Here is a 23,727-nt window from a genome sequence, read left to right as displayed (position 1 = left end):
TCAAGTTCTTCCTTATATTAAACAAGAAAGCACATCAATTCTGCTGGAGACCAGGACAAAAAGTTCCACTTTTAATACTGTTTGGTATTGAGACACAGAAGCTAGTGCAAACTCTGTATAGGCTTATCCTCTTCCTCCTTGATTCACTGCTACTAGATGCAGATGATGCTTCCACTGATGCTCCTTTCTGTATGAGAATCCAAGTTCCTATCCTCACATCCTGCTGTTCTCTTGTTGTTGGATACTCCATCATTTATTCTGCAAGACAGGTTTCATCTCAGCCCAGAACTGAATTTAAGCAACTCTTGCACCAGCTTACATCTATGGCATGTCCCATAGTGACTTTTGGTTCTGGGTGAAATGTACTTGTTGCAAATATTTCCTTTGGAACAGAAAACAATTTTCTGTTTACTTTTGTCCAACAGTGATTAATGCCTTTGCAGGACTGCCAGCCATCTGTAAAGATATGGAGGTATGAGTTAGGTCTCAAGTTTATTGTATATAACTGCATGAGCCTCCTCTAATGCTAACTCTCCCCACCTTCAAACAACCCTTATCAGAAAAAATGTCCCTAGTAGGGTTAATAGAAGTGTAGTTATTCAGACAGCTGTTCAGCAATGCTGTTAGCTAGCAGGGGCCAGGATATACTGTTGCAATGTCCTATTGTGTCTCTGACTCTGTCGATGATGATAAGCAGAATTCTGCTTGCATGTGTGCTCAGTGATGTGTGCCGTGTAGACTTGTGCACTTAGTCTTCGCAGCAGACTCCAAGAGAGCCCCCAAAGACCACAAATCAGATAAGGATCAAAGGTGCCAGGCCAGGTTTATTGTTAAGTGAAATACAGTAATAGTTGTCGATAGACTCTACTGAACCGTTACACATTTGTACCCCATAACAATGAAATGGCTCAAAACAATGGAACACTTCCATTGCCCTCTTAGGTCATTTAAAGACTGTCCCCGAAGACACCACCTTATATACAGGTACAAACACATCACTGCTGATGAGTGAGGTTGCCACCCTCTGATGTTGCCAGGTTACCACCCTCGTGATCTGATTAGACCATCTCCATCCATCACGTATCAACCTCAACTTTTTCCTGAACCTGATTTGGTATCTGTGTGGAGTAAACATCCATCAAGTTGTTTCTTAGACCCTTTCCCTGACCCTGAGTTGGTATTTATGAGGAGTGGGTACCATAGCTTTTTTTTTTTTCCAATGAATTGTGTGTTTACAACTCATAAGTCCCTATTACCAATTAGTGTCAGCCCTGTTCATGCCAAGATCTGTGAGCAAGGGGTATGCTTTTGCTCACAGCTTAGCTTTGCTTTATGTTCGCCATGTTTTGTCCATTGTTAGCTAGGCCTCAGATCAGGCTGTGCTATATGGACTTGTGTCTCATGTCCTCAACTTACTACAAGAAGCATTAGAAATAATTTGAATTTGAATTGAATCCCATCAAAAATGTACAGTGGTAGGGAATTCTTTCTCTGCAGCAAGCTTAAGGAAAGTCGAATCAAGGTGAGAGCGCAAATGTCTGGCCACAAGCAATAGTATCACAGTTCAATTACAATGAATGACGTAACAGAAATTATCCTTAAATGTCTATACTTCTATAATTATTGTTTTTCCTGGCACACTGGAAAATGCTTGTCTTTTAAAGTTTAATAGTACTTCAGTAACATTATTTCAGTCTATAATATCTACTGTTCAGGACCCAGGCCTTGGGATAGAGTGCACTGTACTGCCATGCACGAGACCAGAATAGAATTCTTGTTCCTGAGGCTGTCTTGAGGAAGGAAGAGCTTTGCAGTGCCATGCCATACGGGTGCTATGAGATGGAGTTTGTCTGTTTCCTGGGCCAGGGAGTGCCTGCTTTGCTATATTACAGAGAAATATGTTCTCCAAGGCCAAAAGTGAAGAGAACTACAGGCAGTATTATTTGCTAGTGTGTTGAATTCATAATTTTACTCAGTAACTCCTACCAGGTATATAGAATTTTAATTCTTTGAAAGAGACGTCCCTGCAGATGCTCCACAGTAAGCATAGGTGTATCCCAGCACCTCAGAGCAGATTTTTGATAGCATTGCGTTGGGGCTGCACGCGCAGGCTCCCCTGGTACCATCATGCATGTGTGGCCACCCTCCCTTCAGTTCCTTTTTACCGTCCCCAACTTCAGATGGACCTCCGCAGTGCTCCTCGTTCCTCAGCTGTTCTGAAGATAATTAGACTAGTTTGTTCCAAGTTCTCCTCCCTAGTAGTAGATGACTCCAGTCATCTGAAGAAATAGGCTGTGCACACGAAAGCTCATGATACCATCTGTGTGTTTTGTTAGTCTATAAAGTGCTATCAGATCTTTTGTTGTTTAAATTTATCCTGTACAGACTTAACTCGGCTACCCCCTGAAGCTTCCCTAGCAATTGCTAGCGATGGTGGTGGTGGTGGGGGGGGGGACCCCGTCCACCTCAGCAGGCTCCCGTGGTCACTCAACAATATTGCTGTGAGATGGGCTCACACGGCTTCAAACGCTCTGCATACTGCAACGACGCTATGCCAGCCTCAGACGCCCATGACAAGTGTGTTAAGTGCCTCAGGCACTCACACTCCCAACGGGACTGCCCACACTGTGCCAAATTAAAAGCGCAGACATGGAGGGACAGAGACCTCTGCTTGAAAATGATTTTAACAGCGAAGGGTAAACACCCTTCCTCAGATCCTGGCTCCAGGCAGACCGCCAAAGTCAAAGGGGATAAACCACCCAAGTCCCCAAAGACATGGGCCACCTCACTTCTGCAACACCCGTGCTCTCCAAAATGGTGCTCAATTGAGAGGCAGTTGGTTAACTCTGAGAAGCTGTACCTCAGCAACTATGCTAGACGGGGTACTTCAGGCATGCCCCAACTTCATCATAAAAGTGCCACACCGGGCCCCAACCAGAGGTGACAGGCCATACTGTGCCTGCCTCACAAAGCTCGGCACTGAGTATGGCACCAACTAGCACTGCGTCGAGTGCAGTGGTGCTCCAAGCGGTTACCACGGCACTGCAGCAGCAGCTAACAGGGCAGCTGCACGGCACCACCCCTTCCTCTTTGCTGCCCATAACTACCCACGCTGTGTGCTCTGTTCCTCGCGCTGCAGGCGCTATCATCTTCAGCTTTGTCTACACTGCAGGGCTTTTGTGCAAAAAGCCTTTTGGGGAAGAGATCTTCCGCAAAAACTTCTTGTGCAAAAGCGCGTCCACACTGCGTGGACACTCTCGTGGAAGAAAGTTCTGATGGCCATTCACAGAATGGCCATCAGAGCACCTGTGCTTTTCTGTGATAGGCTCTTTTCGCGCAAGAAACCCCTGTTGAGCGCCCCCACACACCTTTCCGCACAAGAACTCTTGCACAAAAAGGAGTTATGCCTCATAGAAGGAGGTATACCTACACTGCAAAAAGCCCTCTGTTCTGTCGATTGACTGAAGATTTTCTTGCGCAAAAACGCGCTTGAGGTGTGGAAGCTTCACAGGTTTTTGTGCAAAAATGTCTGGTTTTGCGCAAAAACCCTGTAGGCTAGACATAGCCTTCTATAGCAATAGACTTTTTGGCACCTTGCACTCCTACCGTTAGCTACAGGGAGCACAGATACTTGGTGATCTCTTCTTCCCTAAATTCTCCATTTTTGAGTGCTGACAAATAACCTCACTTACTATCCAATTACACAGCATCACCCTCTCCCCATCAACTGAGGGGGATGATGACTTAGCAGTTTTCTCACTGCAGCTTTCTCCATGTACAAAGGCTTCAGGACTGTCGTTTAATTCTGGCCATCCCGACTTCACAAGAGCAGCCATGGCTCCCCGGACATCATATCCCTGGATGCCACTGTTGGCTGATTCACCCGGATGTGGAGGAACCTCTCCTGGAGGCCTGTGGGCGACCAGTCTGCCCCACTACACACCCGCTTAAAATAGTCCCCAAGTCAATAGTCCCCTTAGTCCAGCTCCTGGCCTTCCGTCAGGTCAGGGCGAGAGGCAAACAGTTCAGGTGACCAGCCATGCTTCAGGTCCAGGCCACAATAAAGAGGCTGATGCTGTCCCAAGGCCCTGGTAGAGCTGGCAACCAAAACAGAAGGCCCTGGCCCTATAATAACATTTAACATTCCTGTGGTGGGAAGAACACCTCAGCAGTCCAGCACTCTGGCATTTAATTTCAAAAAGGGGAATTACACAAAAATTAGGAGGCTAGTTAAACAGAAATTAAAAGGCACAATGACTAGAGCCAAATCCCTGCAAGCTGTATGGAAACTTTTTAAAGACACCATAATAGAGGCCCAACTTAAATGTATACCCCAAATTAAAAAACATAGCAAGAGAAAGAGTCACCATGGTTTAACCACCATGTAAAAGAAGCAGTGATGGACAAAACGGTATCTTTTAAGAAGTGGAAGTCCAATTCTAGTGAGATAAATAGAAAGGAACATAAACACTGTCAAATTAAGTGTAAAAATGTAATAAGAAAAGCAAAAAAAGATTTTGCGGAACTGCTAGCCAAAAACTCAAAGAAATAACAAAATGTTTTTTAAGTACATTAGAAGCAGGAAGCCTGCTAAAAAACCAGTGGGTCCCCTAGACGATGGAGATATAAAAGGAGCAATCAAGGACAATAAAGCCATTGCAGATAAACTAAATGATTTCTTTGCTTCAGTCTTCATGGCTGAGGACGTTAGGGAGATTCCCAAATCTGCTCCGTCCTTTGTGGGTGATGAATCTGAGGAACTGTCCCGGATTGAAATGTCATTAGAGGAGGTTTTGGAACAATAGAAAAACTTAATGTTAACAAATCTCCGGGACCGGATGGCATTCATTCAAGGGTTCTAAAAGAACTCAAATGGGAAATTGCTGAGCTATTATCTGTGGTTTGTTACCTATCTTTTAAATCGGCTTCCGTACCTAATGACTGGAAGGTAGCCAACGTGACTCCAATATTTAAAAAGGGCTCTCGAGGCGATCCTGGCAATTACAGACTGGTAAGTCTAACTTCAGTACCGGGCAAATTAGTTGAAACAATAGTAAAGAATAAAATTGTGAGGCATATAGAAGAACATAATTTGTTGGACAAAAGTCAACATGGTTTCTGTAAAGGGAAATCATGACTTACTAATCTATTAGGCTACGTCTAGACTGGCATGATTTTCCACAAATGCTTTTAATAGAAAAGTTTTCCGTTAAAAGCATTTGCGGAAAAGAGTGTCTAGATTGGCACAGATGCTTTTCCGCAAAAGCTCCTTTTGCGGAAGAGCATCCGTGCCAATCTAGACGCGGTTTTGCGCAAGAAAGCCCCGATCGCCATTTTCGCGATCGGGGCTTTTTTTGTGCAAAACAAATCTGAGCTGTCTACACTGGCCCTTTTGCGCAAAAGGACTTTTGCCCAAACGGGAGCAGCATAGTATTTCCGCAAGAAGCACTGATTTCTTACATGAGATCGTCAGTGTTCTTGCGGAAATTCAAGCGGCCAGTGTAGACAGCTAGCAAATTTTTCCACAAAAGCAGCTGCTTTTGCAGAAAAACTTGCTAGTCTAGACACAGGCTTAGAGTTCTTTGAACGGGTTAAAGAATAAAATTGTGACGCATGTAGAAGAACATAATTTGTTGGACAAAAGTCAACATGGTTTCTGTAAAGGGAAATCCTGTCTTACTAATCTATTAGAGTTCTTTGAAGGGGTTAAAAAACATGCGGACAAGGGGGATCCAGTAGATATAGTATACTTGGATTTTCAGAAAGCCTTTGACAAGGTCCCTCACCAAAGGCTCTTGTGTAAATTACATGGCCATGGGATAAGAGGGAAGGTCCTTTCTTGGATTGAGAACTGGTTGAAAGACAGGAAACAAAGGGAAGGAATAAATGGTAAATTTTCAGAATGGAGAGGGGTAACTAGTGGTGTCCCCCAAGGGTCAGTCCTGGGACCAATCCTTTTCAACTTATTCATAAATGTTCTGGAGAAAGCGGTAAGCAGTGAGGTGGATGATACCAAACTTTAAGATAGTCAAAACAGAAGCAGACTGTAAGGGACTCCCAAAAGATCTCACCAAACTGAGTGATTGGGCAACAAAATGACAAATGAAATTTAATGTGGATAAGTGTAAAGTAATGCACATCGGGGAAAAATAACCCCAACTATATGTACAGTATGATGGGGGCTAATTTGGCTATGACAAATCAGGAAAGAGATCTTGGCGTTATCGTGGATAGTTCTCTGAAAACTTCCACACAGTGTGCAGCGGTGGTCAAAAAGGCAAATAGGATGCTAGGAATTATTAAGAAAGGGATAGAAAATAAGACACAGAATATCTTACTCCCCCTGTATAAAACTATGGTACGCCCACTTCTTGAATACTGGGTATAGATGTGGTCTTCTCACCTCAAAAGAGATATTTTGGCCTTGGAAAGGGTTCAGAAAAGGGCAACTAAAATGATTAGGGGTTTGGAACAGGCCCCATATGAAGAGAGGTTAAAGCGACTGGGTTAAAGCGACACTTTTCAGTTTAGAAAAGAGGAGACTGAGGGGGGATATGATAGAGTTATATAAAATCATGAGTGGTGTGGAGAGGGTGGATAAAGAAAAGTTATTTATTAGTTCCCATAATAGAAGAACTAGAGGACACCAAATGAAATTAATGGGGAACAGGTTTAAAACTAATAAAAGAAAGTTCTTCACACAGCATGTAGTCAACCTGTGGAACTCCTTGCCAGAGGAGGCTGTGAAGGCTAGGACTATAACAGAGTTTAAAGAGAAGCTAGATAATTTCATAGAGGTTAGGTCCATAAAAGGCTAGTAGCCAGGGGATAGAAATGGTGTCCCTGGCCTCTGTTCGTCAGAGGCTGGAAAAGGAGGGCAGGAGACAAATCACTTGATCATTGTCTTCGGTCCACCCTCTCTAGGGCATCTAGCAATTATGCTACTGCCTTACTTGACCCTTTTATACAAGCTTGTCAGCTTCTATTATATGGGTGCATACTAATCACTGGCTGTAGATTTCCAGGATTTCCCAACAGCAGGGAGAAAATTGCCTGCTGGTCAAAACTGGAGAAGACAGTAATGAACTTCCAAGGACCTAACCAAAAGAAGTAAATGGCCAAACAATGGCAGATGAATTTGTCAGTATTAAATCTTAAAGATGCACATTGGATGGAATAATTCAAACTACGCATACACCTTACTAGGTTCAAACATAATGGAAATAACCTGGAAGAAAGCAACATTGTGAGTATTCTCAGTGAACACCTTTATCCAATGTGCAGGTTAAAAAAAAAAGTTAGTATGCGCAAGGAATGGAATGAAAAATAATACTAAAAATATACAGAATTATAAGTGTAGGACTGTAAGAGACCTCCAAAGGTCATTTAACTCAGTCCCCTACACTCAAGATTGGACTAAATAATTAGACCATTCCTGACAGGCATTTGTCTAACCTGCTCTTAAAAACTCTAATGAAAGGGATTCCATGACCTCCTTAGGCATTTTATTCCAGTTCGTAACTACCCTGACAGGAAGTTTTTCCTAATGTCCAACCAAAACCTGCATTGATTCAATTTAAGACTATGGCTTCTTGTCCTAGCCTCAGAGATTAAGAACAACACATTTTCGCCCTCCTTGTTGTAACCATCTTTTCTGTACTTGAAAACTTTTATACTCTCTCTGTTGCTCTCCTCTAGACTTCTTCCATTTTATCCATATCTTTCGAGAAATTTGGCACCCAGTACTGGACACAACACTCCAGCTGAAGTCTTATCAGCACGGAATACAGAGGAGGAATTATATGTTCTTGCTGCCATTTTTATGCAACTTTTTAAGCTGACAGACATCCCTATTTTAATCTTGTGATTATTATTTTCCCAAACATTATTTTATTTGTAGTTTTGTGGAATGATCAAGATGACTTCTAAACTTCAGAGTGTTGTTTTCTAGGAATGGATGCCTTGAGTTGCAAAACCCAAGGGGGAACACATGAGAACAAGGGGAAAATGGAGAAATACTGTTTGTATGATGCTTTGATAATATGAGAAGTAATAGAGAGGTAGCCGTGTTAATCTGATCTTGGTAAAACAAAAGGAAAAAATATGTAGCAAAAGGGAAAAAAATGTAAAAGGAATATGATGATAATATGAGAGTTAATCGAAAAGACTTAACTGAGTGCCTGAACGAGACATAGCATAGCAGTAAATGGTTGAATGCTACATGCAGAATGTGGTTGCCCCATCTCAAAAAAGATAACTTGACACTGGAAAATGTTCAGAAAAGGGCAACAAAAATGATTAGTGATATGGAACAGCTTCCATATGAAGAGAGATTAATAAAGCTGGAATTTTTCAGCTTGAAAAAGAGATGATTAAGGGGGGGACACAATAGAGGTCTATAAAATCATGACTGGTGTGGATAAAGTGAATAAAGAAGAGTTTTTTCTATAACACAAGAACTTGGGGTTCTTGAAGGAGTGTCCCCATGGGTGCTCCACCTTCAGGAACGTCAGCACCGCTGCACTCTAAATTGGAGATTTGTAATAGCAGTGCCCCATGGCCGGCTGAACGCATGGAGCACTGGCACATGCAATCTGAAGCGGCTACTGCGCACGTGCAGCCAGCTGCCTCCAGTTTCTTCTCAGCCGCCGTCCTCTACTATAGATAGTTTTAGTGTTTTCATAGCAATTTAGATGGTTATTACCTCAGCTTAGTTACTAAATAGTTACGCCTTAAGTTTCCTTTTATTTACAATTTTTTTTCTTCTTATTCCGTTACTTATTAGGATTAGCTATTTAGATTAGTCTCTTTCTGTAGACAGTGCAGTTCTATTAAAACTTCTGCTCCCTGTGATATGCCTGGTTGACCTGGCTCCAAGAAGTGTACGGGCTACAGGCTATCTTTTTTTTAATCTGTGATGGACACGACCAGTGTGTCCTTTGCCTTTGGGAAGAGCACCCCACAGAGCATTGTCAAAAATTAACAATGCATACCAGGAAGCTACAAGTAAAAATGATCCAGCTTGAGAAAAAAGCTTGGTTGGGCTCTGACCCTGAGCAGAGTACTCCCCCACGTAGGTGGGGTCAGAGAAAGTGGTTCCACCTGAAACAAGCCCAAAGGACAAGGGCAATAGCTACCCCAAAAAGAGATCCTACTTCTCCTCTGGGCCTGACTCTCCCATGAAGAAACGTTCTCTCCATAAGAATGCTGCACCCCCCCATTCCAGCACAAAAGGGGTCGATCAAGCAGCCTGTAAGCGGGGCCGGTAGTGCTAAGAGCTGTGACCCTAATTATAGAGAGAAAGAACATACCTCCACTACGGTGCCCACAGAGGCAAAGTGCGAAGCCTCCTTGCCGGCACCGGCAAAAATGGCTCTGGCATTGGCTGCAGCCCACCATAAACGGCGCAGCTAAACGAGCACTGCACCTCAGGCAGTGGCGACGGCCATACATAAGAGACAGCCAGCACCGCAAACAACCCCACTGCACACACCACGTACATGGCACAGCTCTTAATACTACCCCCTCCCCCCCTCACTGGTAACACATTTTACAATGGCGGCAGAGCTATCTGTCAGTGCAGTGCCAGATACTCCTTTTTGGTACTGATGGCACGCCTAATACTTCAAGATACAGTTTTTCCTCCACACCTGTCACTTCAACAGCCGATCAGTGTTTAGTGATCATGATGAGGAAGTGTCTAACAGATCACACCGAAACACTCTTCACCCAAAGACCAGCAACAATTTCAGTACTGGCAACCTGTACAGTGGTTTTCTCCTCTGCTTCCTCCCAACTGCCCATATTGTGACCCATAGGCAGCATACAGAACACAGCAGGGGCAACAGCTGCCATCCCCGGCACCAAGGTCTCAGGCACCAACACTCCAATCTCCAGAACATTACAGCTCGAAAGTGGAAGATCAGGAGGTGGACATTACCGGGGATAAGCACGCATCTCGCTCTCCCCTACTAGTATACACCTCATTCTCGCTCCCTGATGATACAATCATGCCCCCACCACCAATCAGTGGGGATGATTTTAGGTCGTTTCAAGACCTTTTTAAGAAAGTCACTGCCTAAGATGCCTTAGACAGCATAAACTGACAAATATCCTGAACACACATCCCCATGTAAAATTGGCAATCCCCATGAATGAGGCGCTTATGGACCCTGCTAAAAATATCTGGCAGACACTTTCCACAAGCACACCGACCTCCAAGAGGGTCCATAAGAAATACTATGTTGCCCCTAAAGAAGCAGAATTCCTGTTCTCCCACCCTGAATCAAACTCACTGGTGCTTGAAGCAGTCCACCAGAGAGGGAAGCAGCAAGGCCACTCGTACCATCCCATATGACAGGGATGGGAAGAGGTTGGACACAATGGGGAGAAAATTATATCAGCGAGTCTTCAACTCAGAATAGCTAACTACATGGCATTACTGGCAAAATATACCCACCAGATCTTTAACCATCCTTTATTGAAACACATGCTTACACTTTCTCACCTTGATACAAAAACAGAGCCATCCAACTCCTCATTGATAATGTCACCACAATGTACTAGATCAGACAGGGAGGAGCATGCTCCTACCAACTATGCTGAGAAATGGTCCAACTGTGAGAATGGTGCATCCCACACAACATATACCTAATTGACACTTATCTCCCAGGCAAGGAAAACATACTTGCTGGCGCTTTGAGCAGGCAATTTCTGTAGCATCACGAATGGGAATTAAACTGATTAGTGCTAACCTACCCACTCAAGATGTGGTGGTGCCCGAAAATAGACATATTTACTACACATGAGAACGTTCACTGTCCACAATACTCTTCCAGAGCAGGCATACGTCCCCACTCCCTAGGATATACTTTCAGCATTCAATGGATAGCCCCCCTATCATATGCATTTTACCCTTTTCCTCTAATACAAAGGGCCAGGGTAATATTTGTAGCACCCATCTGGCCCAGACTAACATGGTACCCATACCTCCTACAAATGAGCATTTGACCACCACATTGATTTCCACCAATACGCTCCCTATTTACACAGTGCAAGGGACAGATACCACATCCAACAGTCCACACGCTACACCTCCAGGCATGGATGCTTGTTAGCTAAACAATATGGAAAGCTCCTTTCCAGATTCCATACTGCTAATCCTGACAAATTCCAGGATACCTACAATGAGGAAGCAAAATGCAGGACAATGTAGCACTTTAAAGACTAACAAGATGGTTTATTAGATGATGAGCTTTCGTGGGCCAGACCCACTTCCTCAGATCAAATAGTGGAAGAAAGTAGTCACAACCATATATACCAAAGGATACAATTAAAAAAAATGAACAGATATGAAAAGGACAAATCACATTGCAGAACAGAAGGGGGATGCGGGGGGGGAGGAAGGAAGGTAAGTGTCTGTGAATTGCTGATATTAAAGGTAGGGAGAGTGGGATGTTTGTGAGTTAATGGTATTACAGGTGATAATTGGGGAAACTGTCTTGGTAATGGGTGAGAAAGTTCAAAGTCTTGTTAAGTCCTTGTTGGCAAGTGTCGAATTTTAACATGAATGACAGTTCAGAGGATTCCCTTTCAAGTGCAGATGTAAAAGGTCTTTGTAGCAGAATGCAGGTGGCTAAGTCATTTAGAGAGTGTCCTTTCTGGTTAAAGTGGCAAGAAACTGTTTTCTCTTTGTGATCTTGTCTGATATCTGTTTTGTGGGCATTGATCCTTTGGCAAAGTGTCTGAGATGTTTGTCCAATGTACATAGCAGACGGACACTTTCGGCACATGATAGCATAGATTATATTTCTGGATGCGCAGGAATATGTGTTCTTGATCTTATAACTCACTTGGTTAGGTCCAATAATGGTATCAGCAGAATGAATATGTGGACAAAGCTGGCAACGGGGTTTGTTGCAAGGGAAGGTACCAGGGTTGGTATTAGTGTGGTATGTCCTGTGGTGGTTGGTAAGAATCATCTTGAGGTTAGGTGGTTGTCTATAGGAGACTATGGGTCTGTCTCCCAGAGCCTCTTTGAGTATGGTATCCTGTTCCAATATAGGCTGTAGTTTATTCGACACTTGCCAACAAGGACTTAACAAGACTTTGAACTTTCTCACCCATTACCAAGACAGTTTCCCCAATTATCACCTGTAATACCATTAACTCACAAACATCCCACTCTCCCTACCTTTAATATCAGCAATTCACAGACACTTACCTTCCTTCCTCCCCCTTCCCACCCCCCCGCATCCCCCTTCTGTTCTGCAATGTGATTTGTCCTTTTCATATTTGTTCATTTTTTTTAATTGTATCCTTTGGTATATATGGTTGTGACTACTTTCTTCCACTATTTGATCTGAGGAAGTGGGTCTGGCCCACGAAAGCTCATCATCTAATAAACCATCTTGTTAGTCTTTAAAGTGCTACATTGTCCTGCATTTTGCTTCAACTACCCCAGACTAACACGGCTACATTTCTATCACTATTCTACAATGAGGAAGACACACATCTAGAAGCATTTCACCACATGGTGTGAGACATACTCCTATGAACCCTCCCATACAGGAGTCTCGCAAATTCTACAATACCTACTACTAGACCTACATAATGCAGCTCTCTCCTTGAGTTCCATCAGAGTTCATCTTGCTTCTATATCGGCCCTCCATACCTGCATACAGGGATATTCTGTCTTCACTTTGCTTTATTGGGGGGGGCTACATAACATGTTTCCTCCATGTAAGGACCCAGTTCCAGCATGGGACTTGAACCTCATGCTAAAAGTTGTCTCAGGCAACCCCTTAGCCACATGTTTATTGTTACATTTGTCCATGAAAGTGGCCTTCCTCATAGCAATTACTTCTGCTAGACATGTTGGTAAAATAGTAGCCTTAATGGCGACCTCCCCCATACACAATAGTCCATGAGGACAAAGTGGTATTGCGGACCCATCCCAAATTCCTTCCCAAAGTACTTACCTTATTCCACTGCAGTGAACCCATATACTTACCAATCTTCCCAAAGCCGCACGAGGACAACAAAAAGGCGACACTCCATACTTTGGATGTCTGCAGGGCACTCTCCTTTTACCTGCAGTGTACAAACCCTTTTCGCAAAACACTGTGACTAGTCATTTAATCCACGGAGAGATCACAAGGGTTCCCTATATCAAAACAAAGAATGTCAAAATGGGTATCTAGGTACATCCACCTAGCGTACACCATAAAAAGGAGAGAACCTCAACTGTATGTCAGGGCCTACTCCATAAGGGCTATGGCAGCTACTACTGCATTCCTCCATGGTATACCCACAGAATACATCTGCAAGGTGGCCACATGGGTGTCCGCACACACCTTCATGCAGCATTATGTGATCCAAACATTTACAGATGCAGAGACAAGATTTGGCCACATGATACTATTGGTCATAGACTCGCACCTGCCAAAGCTCCCTCCTCCATCTACATGGAGACACACCTTGAAGAAGCCGGGAAGGTTACTCACCAGGTGCAGTAACTAGAGTTCTTTGAGAAGGTAGTCCCTGTGAGTGCTCCACCACCCACCCTTCTCCCCTCTGCTTCGGACTCCAGCAAGTCTAGCTCAGAGAAGGAACTGAGGATGCAGCTGGCTGGGTGTGCGCAGTAACTGCTCCTGATTGCATGTGCCAGGGCTGCACGCGCGCAGCCGGGCACTGCTGTATAAAACTATGGTACACCCACATCTTGAGTACTGTGTACAGATGTGGTCTCCTCACCTCAAAAAAGATATTATGGCCTTGGAAAGGATTCAGAAAAGGGCAACTAAAATGATTAGAGATTTGGAACAGGTCCCATATGGGGAGAGGCTAAAACGACTGGGACTTTTCAGTTTGGAAAAGAGGAGACTGAGGGGTGATATGACAGAGGTATATAAAATCATGAGTGGTATGGATAGGGTGAAGAAAGAAAAGTTATTCACTAATTGGACATATGGTGTCCTCTAGTCCATAATATAAGGACTAGAGGACACCAAATGAAATTAATGGGTAGCAGGTTTAAAACTAATAAAAGAAAGTTCTTCACACAGCGTGTAGTCAACCTGTGGAACTCCTTGCCAGAGGAGGCTGTGAAGGCTAGAACTATAACAGAGTTTAAAGAGAAGCTAGATAAATTCATGGAGGTTAAGTCCATAAAAGGCTGTTAGCCAGGGGTTAGGAACGGTGTCCCCGGCCTCCTGTTTGTCAGAGGCTGGAGATGGATGGCACAAGACAAATCTCTTGATCATTGTCTTTGGTCCATCCCCTCTGGAGCACCTGGCACTGGCCACTGTCGGCAGACAGGCTACTGGGATAGATGGACCTTTGGTCTGACCAGTACGGCTGTTCTTATGTTTTTATGCTATATCAGAGCGCAGCGGCACCGATGCATCTGAGGGTGGAATGCCCACAGGGACAAAGACCTCAAAGAACTCCATTTACTGCACCTGGTGAGTAACCTCCCCTTACCAAGTGGCATTAATAGGTAGCCATTTTAAAACAAAGAAAGGGAAGTGGAACTCCTTGCCAGAGGATGTTGTGAAATCCAAGACTACAACAGGGTTCAAAAAAAAAAGAGCTGGCTAAATTCATCAAGGATAGTTTCATCAATGAAACTATCAATGGCTGTTAGTGAGGATGGGCAGGAATGGTGCTCCTAGCCTCTGTTTATCAGACAGTAGGAATGGGTGATGGGGTGGATCACTTGAGTACTTGCTCTGTTCATTCCCTCGGGGGCACCTGGCACTGGCCACTATGGCTATGTCTAGACTGCAAGCCTCTTTCGAAAGAGGCTCTTTCGAAAGATACTTTCAAAAGAGCCTCTTTCGAAAGAGAGCGTCTAGACTGCACGCGGAACTTTCGAAAGAGCAAGCCGCTTTTTCGAAAGAAAGCACCCAGTGAGTCTGGATGCTCTCTTTTGAAGAAGCCCTATTTACATTCAAGAACGCCTTCTTTCGAAAGAAGCACTTTCGAAAGAAGGCGTTCTTCCTCGTGAAATGAGGTTTACCGCCGTCGAAAGAAAAGCCACGTTCTTTCGATTTAATTTCGAAAGAACGTGGCAGCAGTCTAGACGCAGGTGAAGTTTTTTCGGAAAAAGGCTACTTTTCCCGAAAAAAACCCTGAGTCTGGACACAGCCTATTAGAAGACAGGATACTGTGCTAGATGGTCCTTTGATCTGACCCAGAATGGCTGTTTAAGGTTTCATTCACCCTTTTGGTGATATTGTCTTCTCACCTTGGTATGTAACGACTTAGACTAACAAAAAGCTTGGTGTTTGAGAAGTTATTCCCAGACTTAACTCAAGAATCCAGTGTAAAAAGTTGGTGGAAGTAAAGTGAGCATTGAAACAGTGGGGATGGGAGATTTGCTAAAGTGAATGGCAGGGATTAGTTTGGAATTATAAATTCAACGCTGGTTGAAATTCAGTCTTTTCATGTAAATTTATTCCTGTCTAGAAGTAGTGAAACAGCTGGGGCTTTAATGGAGAAAGATCAAGTGGAATTGCCATTATTCTCTTGCTTGAAAAGTTGGTTCTGCTGCTGAAATGTGGGGCTGGAAAGATATCCTTTCTTAGGTTCCTTTATTTCCCAGGCCAACTGTGGCAGCCTTTTTAATTAGCATCTCTGTACATGGCTTTGTTTCCAGTTATCATATGCATTGTGAAGTGCTTTTTGGTATTTCAACATCATTTCTCTGATTTGCACAATTTAGCACACTAATAAATGTAATCCAAAAATATAGATGTATCGAGTAGTTGCCATGGTAATTGGGACCATGGCAACTAAGGTCTAGCTTTACAATGAATTTGATGAAGAGATTTTTTTTTTTAAATCAACAAACTAACTAACTTTTTGCAAATGTTTCAGGAAAAATTCTGAATTTTAACTCTGTAGGGTCTATAGGTCCAATGGGAATTAGTTTATGAATGTTTCTTGAAAGATAAAAGGAAATATTGTGGTACTGCATATTTAAAACTGTTCTATGTGTGCTGGCAGGCTATTCAATGCAAGACCTAGGGCTAAGCGGGAAATTAATTTGTCACCTAGGACTTCATTGTGCTGTGAAATTTTAGTACAGAGCTTTGTCTGGATAGCTAAGTCTTATTTAAAAGCCTTTCTGCACTGCAATGATGATTTCTAGTGTAGACTGCACGGCTATGTCCTGGGATGAGGTTTACCTGGGTGGTCGACAAATACCTTTGATGTCGACACCCGCGCATCCAGACTATCGCGCTGAGCCGACAAACAGCTGATGAGCTGTTTGTTGGCTCAGCGCGGCAGCCATGTAAATTTAAATGAAACGTCGATTATTTAAATCGCCGCTTCATTTTACTATGTCTGGTAGCCTAATCTACATGTAGTATAGACGTACCCTAGATTGCATCCCTTTTTCGGAAAAGGGATGCAAATTAGACGTATCGCAATTGCTATTGAAGCGGGGATTTAAATCTCCCCCGCTTCGTTAGCATAAAAATGGCTGCCGCTTTTTTTCGGCATGGAGCTTTGCCGGAAAAAAGCGCCTGTCTAGACGCGGATCTTTCGGAAAATAAAGCCTTTTCCGAAAGATCCCTTATCCCTTATTTTAAGAGGCCCACATGTCTCGTTCAAATACAAGAAAAGAAGCCCAATCCTTTCTGTTTCTTTGCATTTTTAATTGTATTGATTCTCTTTGGACTGACCTTCAGTGCATGAGCTTTCCCCTTCTGATTGTTTCATTCCACTAGAGGAGCCAGTACAGAATGACTGTCCTTAAATTGAGGGATAAGAATGAATTACTAGTTGACAAAATTTTGTGCTTAGGAGAACTCTTTGCTCTCTGGGAGAAAATAAAGAAATCCCAAAGTAGTATTGGAAGGAGAGTTTATCTGACTCATGACTACTGAAAAGAACCTCAGTGTTCAGGCTCAGATGCAGTGAATGATCATAAACCCTGCTTTCTCTTTGGATTGGCTGGTTCTGGGATTATACAGGCTGTCTGAGATCTGATGTTCTGGGCCACCTGCATGGGAACACTTTTGAGCAGTAGTTTTCAAACTTTTTTCTCATGACCCAGTTGCAAAAAAATTGTTGATGCCTGCAACCCAATGTAATTTGACTAAAGTTTTGGCTCTGGAATGGGAATGAAGATGAGAGCTTTGGTGTGTAGGAGGGGGCTCTGGCTTTGGGGATGGTCAGGGCTGGGGGCTTACCTTCAGCAGCTCCGAGTCAGTGGTGCCACAGGAGTGGTAAGGCAAGCTTCCTGCCTCTGCTGGTACCGCAGACCATGCTGTGCCCCTAAAGTAGCCAGCAACAGGTTCCCAATTAATAGGAATGCGGAGCTAGTGCTTAGGGCAGGAGCATTTCATGGAGTCCTGTGCACTCTCCTCCCTCCCCACTCCTTACCTAGGAACTGGGCCTGCTGCCAGCTGCTTCTGGGACACAGCATAATCTGTGGTGTCAGGACAGATAGGTAGCCTACTTTAGCACTGCCACCTGATCACCCTGCAGCAGTGAGACCCAGTGCCTGACATTCTGTGACCCAGTGTTGGGTCGCGACTCAGAGTTTGAAAATCACTGCTCTTAGGGATCAGAGAATTCTGTGGCTGAGTTGGGGCCCTTTTGGAGGGGGCTATTTTTCAGGCATTAGATGAGTAGCTCAGGACATTGGGCTTTTCTGAGAGACCATCAGGTAATTGGATTGCTGCTTGGAACTTTGGTTATTGTCACAAATGGTTAGACTTTTAGGGAAGAAAGGATAGGAAAAAATTCTTTGAGCATTTGTCCCTCTGTGTATTCCACTTCTGATTCTGTATGCATCCAAAACTGGAAGATTTTTGCTTACAGTCTGACCTGCAAACGTGACCCATCTACCTTTAATGCTCCCTAGAGCGGGTATACAGTGCTGGAAAATTGCCTTTTCAGTTCCTTCTCACTGCCCTGGCCCTGAGATGATGAGCTCATATCCATATCTAGCTGATCAGTTGGCTCTTATTGTTTTATATACTTGGTTTTTTTAGCTTAGTTTAAAGTTCTTTAATGTACTTAATTTTAGGTAGGGATTTTGAACCCTGAAATTTAGCCCCGTTTCCCCCCCCCCCCTCCCCCCCAACTCCCTGGGGTCTAAGACAGTATATCCAGTTCCTTGGATTCAAGAATGATGTGGTCTGTCTGAGACTGTTTCTTCTCAGCAATGACTGTCATACTGCCTCAGAGAGACTCCTTACACATGCTGGGGCAAGGGTCCACCTGAAAATATTCCTCATGGACAAAACTATGAGAGTGGAATTGTAGTTACATCCAAGGATTCACTCTGTACATCAGCTTCTGGCATCCAGAAGTTCCCCCACCAAGCTTAGCTTTGGACTCCTGCAGAGACCCTTCTCTCAAACACTTGAAGTGACTCCAGTAAGGAACAGGGAAAAGGCAAGAGAAGAGGATCTAAACTTCATCAAAAAACAAGATGGACAGAAAAAAGGACAGTTTCCTAGAGTTCAAAAATGTGTGGACATTGTCCGAGGGTGGCCCTGGCTAGCACTGCTAAGGAGCAGGTGCTAGGTCTTCAGCAGCTAAGCCAAGGAGGCTGATTGGTCCAGGTTCGTCTGCCCCCCCTGCTCTCCTCAGTCAGAGTGAGGAATTCAGCAGACTGTGCTCTTTTCCCTTGCTCCCTAAGGGAAACAGACAGCAATATCCCTGTACAACAGGGGTTGGCAACCTCTGGCATCCATGTCACAAGCGGCACGTGAGTGGATTTCCCGTGGCACACTGGACAAGAGCTCAGCCCCACCCCTCCCTGCAGCTCGTGCTACAGCTCCAGCCTCAACTTATGAACAGGAGGAAAAAAGACAGCTCACCAATACCAGATTCTACAGGCCTCTCTCCTGTGACCCTACTAAGGAATACCAAAAAAACATGAAAAAGCTGCTCATGAAACTCCCTAATGCTACTCAGGACCAAATCTACAATAACACCCCTCCTAATCCACGACCAGGAACCTTCTATCTACTACCCAAAATACACAAACCTGGTAATCCTGGACGACCCATAATTTCCAGCATTGGCACACTCACCGCAGGATTATCTGGCTATATCGACTCCCTTCTCAGACTCTATGCCACCAACGCTCCCAGCTACCTCCGTGATACCACTGACTTCCTGAGGAAACTCCAAAACATCAATAATCTCCCTGAAAATACCATTCTGGCTACCATGGATGTAGAAGACCTCTACACCAATATTCCACACACAGACGGATTACAGGCCATCAGGAACACCATCCCCAATAACAACACTGCACACGTGATTACAGAGCTCTGCGGTTTTGTCCTCACCCACAACTACTTCCAGTTCAGAAACAATTTATATCTCCAAATCAGCGGCACAGCCATGGGCACACACATGGTACCACAATATGCCAACATTTTTATGGCTGTCCTTGAACAATTTCCTCAGCTCTTGCCCCCTAACACCACTTCTTTACTTACGCTACATTGATGACATCTTCATCATATGGACACATGGTAAAGAGACTCTTGAAGAATTCCACCAGGATTTCAACAACTTCCACCCCACTATCAACCTCAGCCTGGACCAGTCCACAAGGGAAATCCACTTCCTGGACACTACAGTAATGTTAAATAATGGACAATTTTCAACCACCCTATATTGTAAAACCGCAGACCGCTACACTTACCTTCATGCTTCCAGCTCCCATCCCAGACACATTTTTCAGTAAATTGTATACAGCCAAGCCCTACGATACGACTGGATTTGCTCCGACCCCACAGACCGAGACAACCCCCAAAGGATCTTTACAGAGCATTCATAAATTTGAGATACCCACCTGGGGAAGTGAAAAAACAAATTGACAGAGCCAAAAAAGTACCCAGACATGAACTACTTCAAGACAGACCCAAAAGAGAAAATAACAGAACTCCTCTTGTTGTTACTTACAGTCTACAACTCAGACCCCTCCAACTCATCATACACAATCTACAACCCATCCTGGAAAATGATCTCTCACGCTCAGAGGCCTTGGGAGAAAAACCTATTCTTGCTTATAGACAACCCCCTAACCTGAAATGTATTCTTTCTGATAACCATGCCACACAACCACATCATAAACCTCCAGGAACCTGGCCCTGCAACCAGAAAAGATGCCAACTCTGCCCACATATCTACACTGACAAATTCATCACTGGAGCAAACAACACTAGCCACAAAATCAAAGGGTCATTTAACTGCTCATCTAGTAATTTGATCTACGCCATCAAATGCCAACAGTGCTTCTCTACTATATATATTGGTCAAACTGGACGTTCTCTACGTGAAAGATTCAGTGGACACAAATCAGATTTACGTAAAGAAAATACTCAGAAGCCAGTGGCAGAACATTTCTGTTTACCTATTCATAATCTCACAGATTTGAAGGTGCTGGTCTTGTCATAGTCCAGTTCCTCAAGCCAAATCCACAGGGAAAACTTGGAATTACAGTACATAGGCAAATTCAATTCAATTAATTATGGACTTAATCAAGATATAGGGTGGTGGAACCTTTATCAATGAAGGTGCTAACTACTTTCTGAATGGTATCCTTCCTGCCTTATCCATCCACTGACTTTGATCTTTATCTTCTCAGGTTTAGCACCCTTTCTCCTGATACTTTATGCATAGAGGTAGGGGGGTGGGCGACAGAACATTGATAAGATTTATCAAATGAAATAAAAAAAAATGAATCAACATGTTCAATAGAATCCCTATGGATAGTAATTCCATGCTCCAATAATAAGAATTTAGCAGTAGGGCTATATTATCGACCACCTGATCAGGACAGTGATACTGACATTGAAATGCTGAGGGAGATTAGAGAGGCTACCAAAAGAAAAAACTCTATAATAATGGGGGATTTTAATTATCCCCATATTGACTGGGTACATGTCACCTCAGGAAGAGAAGCAGAGATAAAATTTCTCAATGGCTTAAATGACTGCTGCTTGGAGCAGCTGGTACAGAAACCCACAAGGAGAGAGGCAATTCTCGATTTAGTCCTGAGTGGAGCGCAGGATAAGGTCCAGGAGATAACCATTACAGGACTGCTTCAGAATAGTGACCATAATATAATAACATTTAATATTCTTGTGGTGGGAAGAATACCTCAGCAGTCCAGCACTCTGGTATTTAATTTCAAAAATGAGGAGGCTAGTTAAACAGAAATTAAAAGGCCCAGTGGCTAGAGCCAAATCCCTGCAAGCTTCATGGAAACTTTTTAAAGACACCATAATAGAGGCCCAACTTAAATGTGTACCCCAAATTAAAAAACATAGTAAGAAACCTAAAAAAGAGTCATTGTGGCTTAACCACCATGTAAAAGAAGCAGTGAGGGACAAAAAGGCATCTTTCAAGTAGTGCAAGTCCAATCCTAGTGAGATAAATAGAAAGGAACATAAACACTGTCAAATCAAGTGTAAAAATGTAATAAGAAAAGCAAAAAAAGATTTTGCGGAACCGCTAGCCAAAAACTCAAAAAGAAATAGCAAAACGTTTTTTTAAGTACAGGCAGTCCCCGGGTTACGTACAAGATAGGGACTGTAGGTTTGTTCTTAAGTTGAATTTGTGTGTAAGTCGGAACTGGTACATATTGTAGGGGAAACTCTGGCCAAACATTTCTCCAGAGCTCAGTTTTATTCTCCCACACCTCACTTCCCTCAGTCCTTTATTCTCAAGCTGATGTGTCTGCTGAGAAAAGCCGCTCCGCGTCTCCCTGGTCTGCTGGGGAGGGGCGCTAGCTTCGCGTCTCCCTGGTCTGCTGGGGGGAAGCAGCTAGTGCGGGGTTGCCTCACCCCGTTTGTAAGTAGGGATCCGATGTAAGTCGGATCCATGTAACCCGGGGACTGCCTGTACATTAGAAGCAGGAAGCCTGCTAAAAAACCAGTGGGTCCCCTAGACGATGGAGATATAAAAGGAGAAAACAAGGATAATAAAGCCATTGCGGATAAACTAAATGATTTCTTTGCTTCACTGCTGAGGATGTTAGGGAGATTCCCAAATCCATAAAAGGCTATTAGCCAGGAGATAGAAATGGTGTCCCTGGCCTCTGTTTGTCAGAGGCTGGAGTTGGATGGCATGAGACAAATCGCTTGATCATTGTCTTCGGTCCACCCTCTCTGGGGCACCTGGTGCTGGCCACTGTCAGCAGACAGACTACTGGGCTAGATGGACCTTTGGTCTGACCCAGTACAGCCATTCTTATGTTCTTATCTTTCTCCTCCCCCTCCCCTTCAACAATTTATTTTGAGTTTCCTTATCCTCTAATCATAACTCCGGTCATCTGAAGAAGTGGGCTGTGCCCACAAAAGCTCATGATACCATTTACATGTTTTGTTAGTCTATAAAGTACTACCAGACCATTTGCTTCCTGTTTTTTTTTTCCAACCTCAGCTGTGCAGCTTCAGGCTAGAGCAATAGCTCTGGCTTCCTGCTGGGGAGAGGGGGAGGTGAGAGAGGCACACATGCATCCATGGGGCTGTCCTTGCCCAGCCTAGGCATTCAACTCCCGGGAGCTAAGGGGTTAAACCCCTCTTCCCTTGGCTACAGGCTCTGCAGAGCTTGATCTGGACAGCTGGTCACAATGTGGCATTCTGTGACCCGGCTGCTCCCTGTGGGCTGTGTGTGGGGGCAGGGAGCCCCTTCCCCAGCACCCTGCTTTGCCCATCTGGGTTGGAGCCATCCCTGGGCAGCCTCGGGCTCTGCTTGCCCCAAGCCCTTAGCCTGCCAGAAAAGGGCTAGTCTTGGTGTTTCACATGGGCCAAGATTTCTTCCTCCCAGTCTTCTACCCAAAGCCTCATGTGACCAATAAGGAATGATATCTGCGCACACTAGATGTCAGGAGGGCTCTAGCATTCTATTTGGAAAGAACAAATCCCTTCCAGAAGTCCACATATCTGTTTGTGTCCTATACGGATAGGATGAAAGGCCATCTGGTGTCATCCCAGAGGGTATCTAGATGGATTACTGCCTGCATCTGCATGTGTTAGGACCTCATGGGTATTTCAACCCCAGATTTGGTCAAAGCTCATTAGACTAGGGTCCAGGCCTTGTTGGCAGCCTTTCTGGTGAATGTCCTAGTCCATGAGATCTGTTGAGCAGCAATGTGGTCATTGGTTTACACCTTTGCAGGCTACTGTGTGATCACACAACAAGCAAGGAGTGATGCGGCCTATGGTAGAGTGGTATTGGAATCTGCATATTCTTAAGTCTCCTACCTGCCTCCACAGATGCTGCTAGAAGTCACATATATTGAATGGACATGAGCATGCTCTCGAAGAAGAAAAAAATAGTTACCTGTTTCTGTAACTGGTGTTCTTTAAGATGTGTTGCTCGTGTCCATATGTTTCTCACCTCCCACCCTCTGTCCTTGCTGTTGGAGTCTTTTCGGCAAAAGGAAGTGAGGAGGGAGACGCCTGGGAGTGCTCTATAAAGCTCAGCATGTGTGCGCCACTTCAGGGGGCACTGAGACCCAGACCCCTTTGGGTGCTGCTGAAGAAAAATCTTCTGTTATTGGTCCATCTGGTGATCGCACACAACTACATTAAATGGACATGAGCAACACATCTTGAACATCAGTTACAGAAACAGGTAACTGTTTTGTCACTACTCATCCTATCTTCTAGATTGATTAATACATTTAACAACACCAGATCTAATTACATTCAGGCAAAATATTGTTTTTGCAAGGAG

General features: G+C 44.0%; 1 protein-coding gene and 1 long non-coding RNA gene across 3 annotated transcripts in view; one reads left to right on the top strand and one right to left on the bottom strand.

The window, feature by feature from the left end:
- REEP2 (receptor accessory protein 2) overlaps positions 1 to 23,727 on the top strand; it is a 106,939-nt gene that overhangs the window by 63,712 nt on the left and 19,500 nt on the right. Inside the window, exon 9 of one of the 2 annotated variants that reach the window (XR_012900117.1) lies at positions 14,387 to 16,243. The exons of the other annotated variant lie outside the window; for it this stretch is intronic. The gene's annotated coding sequence lies outside the window, so the exon portion shown is untranslated. Of the gene's footprint in view, positions 1 to 14,386; positions 16,244 to 23,727 lie in introns of those variants that run through there. 2 annotated transcript variants of the gene reach the window in all.
- On the bottom strand, positions 141 to 22,560 carry LOC142825765 (uncharacterized). Its single transcript, XR_012900118.1, has 3 exons — positions 22,424 to 22,560; positions 13,013 to 13,165; positions 141 to 456 (listed from the first exon to the last, which is right to left on the bottom strand). It is a non-coding gene; the product is annotated as an uncharacterized LOC142825765 (long non-coding RNA).

This window comes from Pelodiscus sinensis, unplaced genomic scaffold (genome assembly GCF_049634645.1).
Source record: "Pelodiscus sinensis isolate JC-2024 unplaced genomic scaffold, ASM4963464v1 ctg55, whole genome shotgun sequence".
NCBI lineage: Eukaryota > Metazoa > Chordata > Testudines > Trionychidae > Pelodiscus > Pelodiscus sinensis.
The sequence above is the reverse complement of the archived record's forward strand: the minus strand, read 5'-3'. Positions and strand labels throughout refer to the sequence as shown.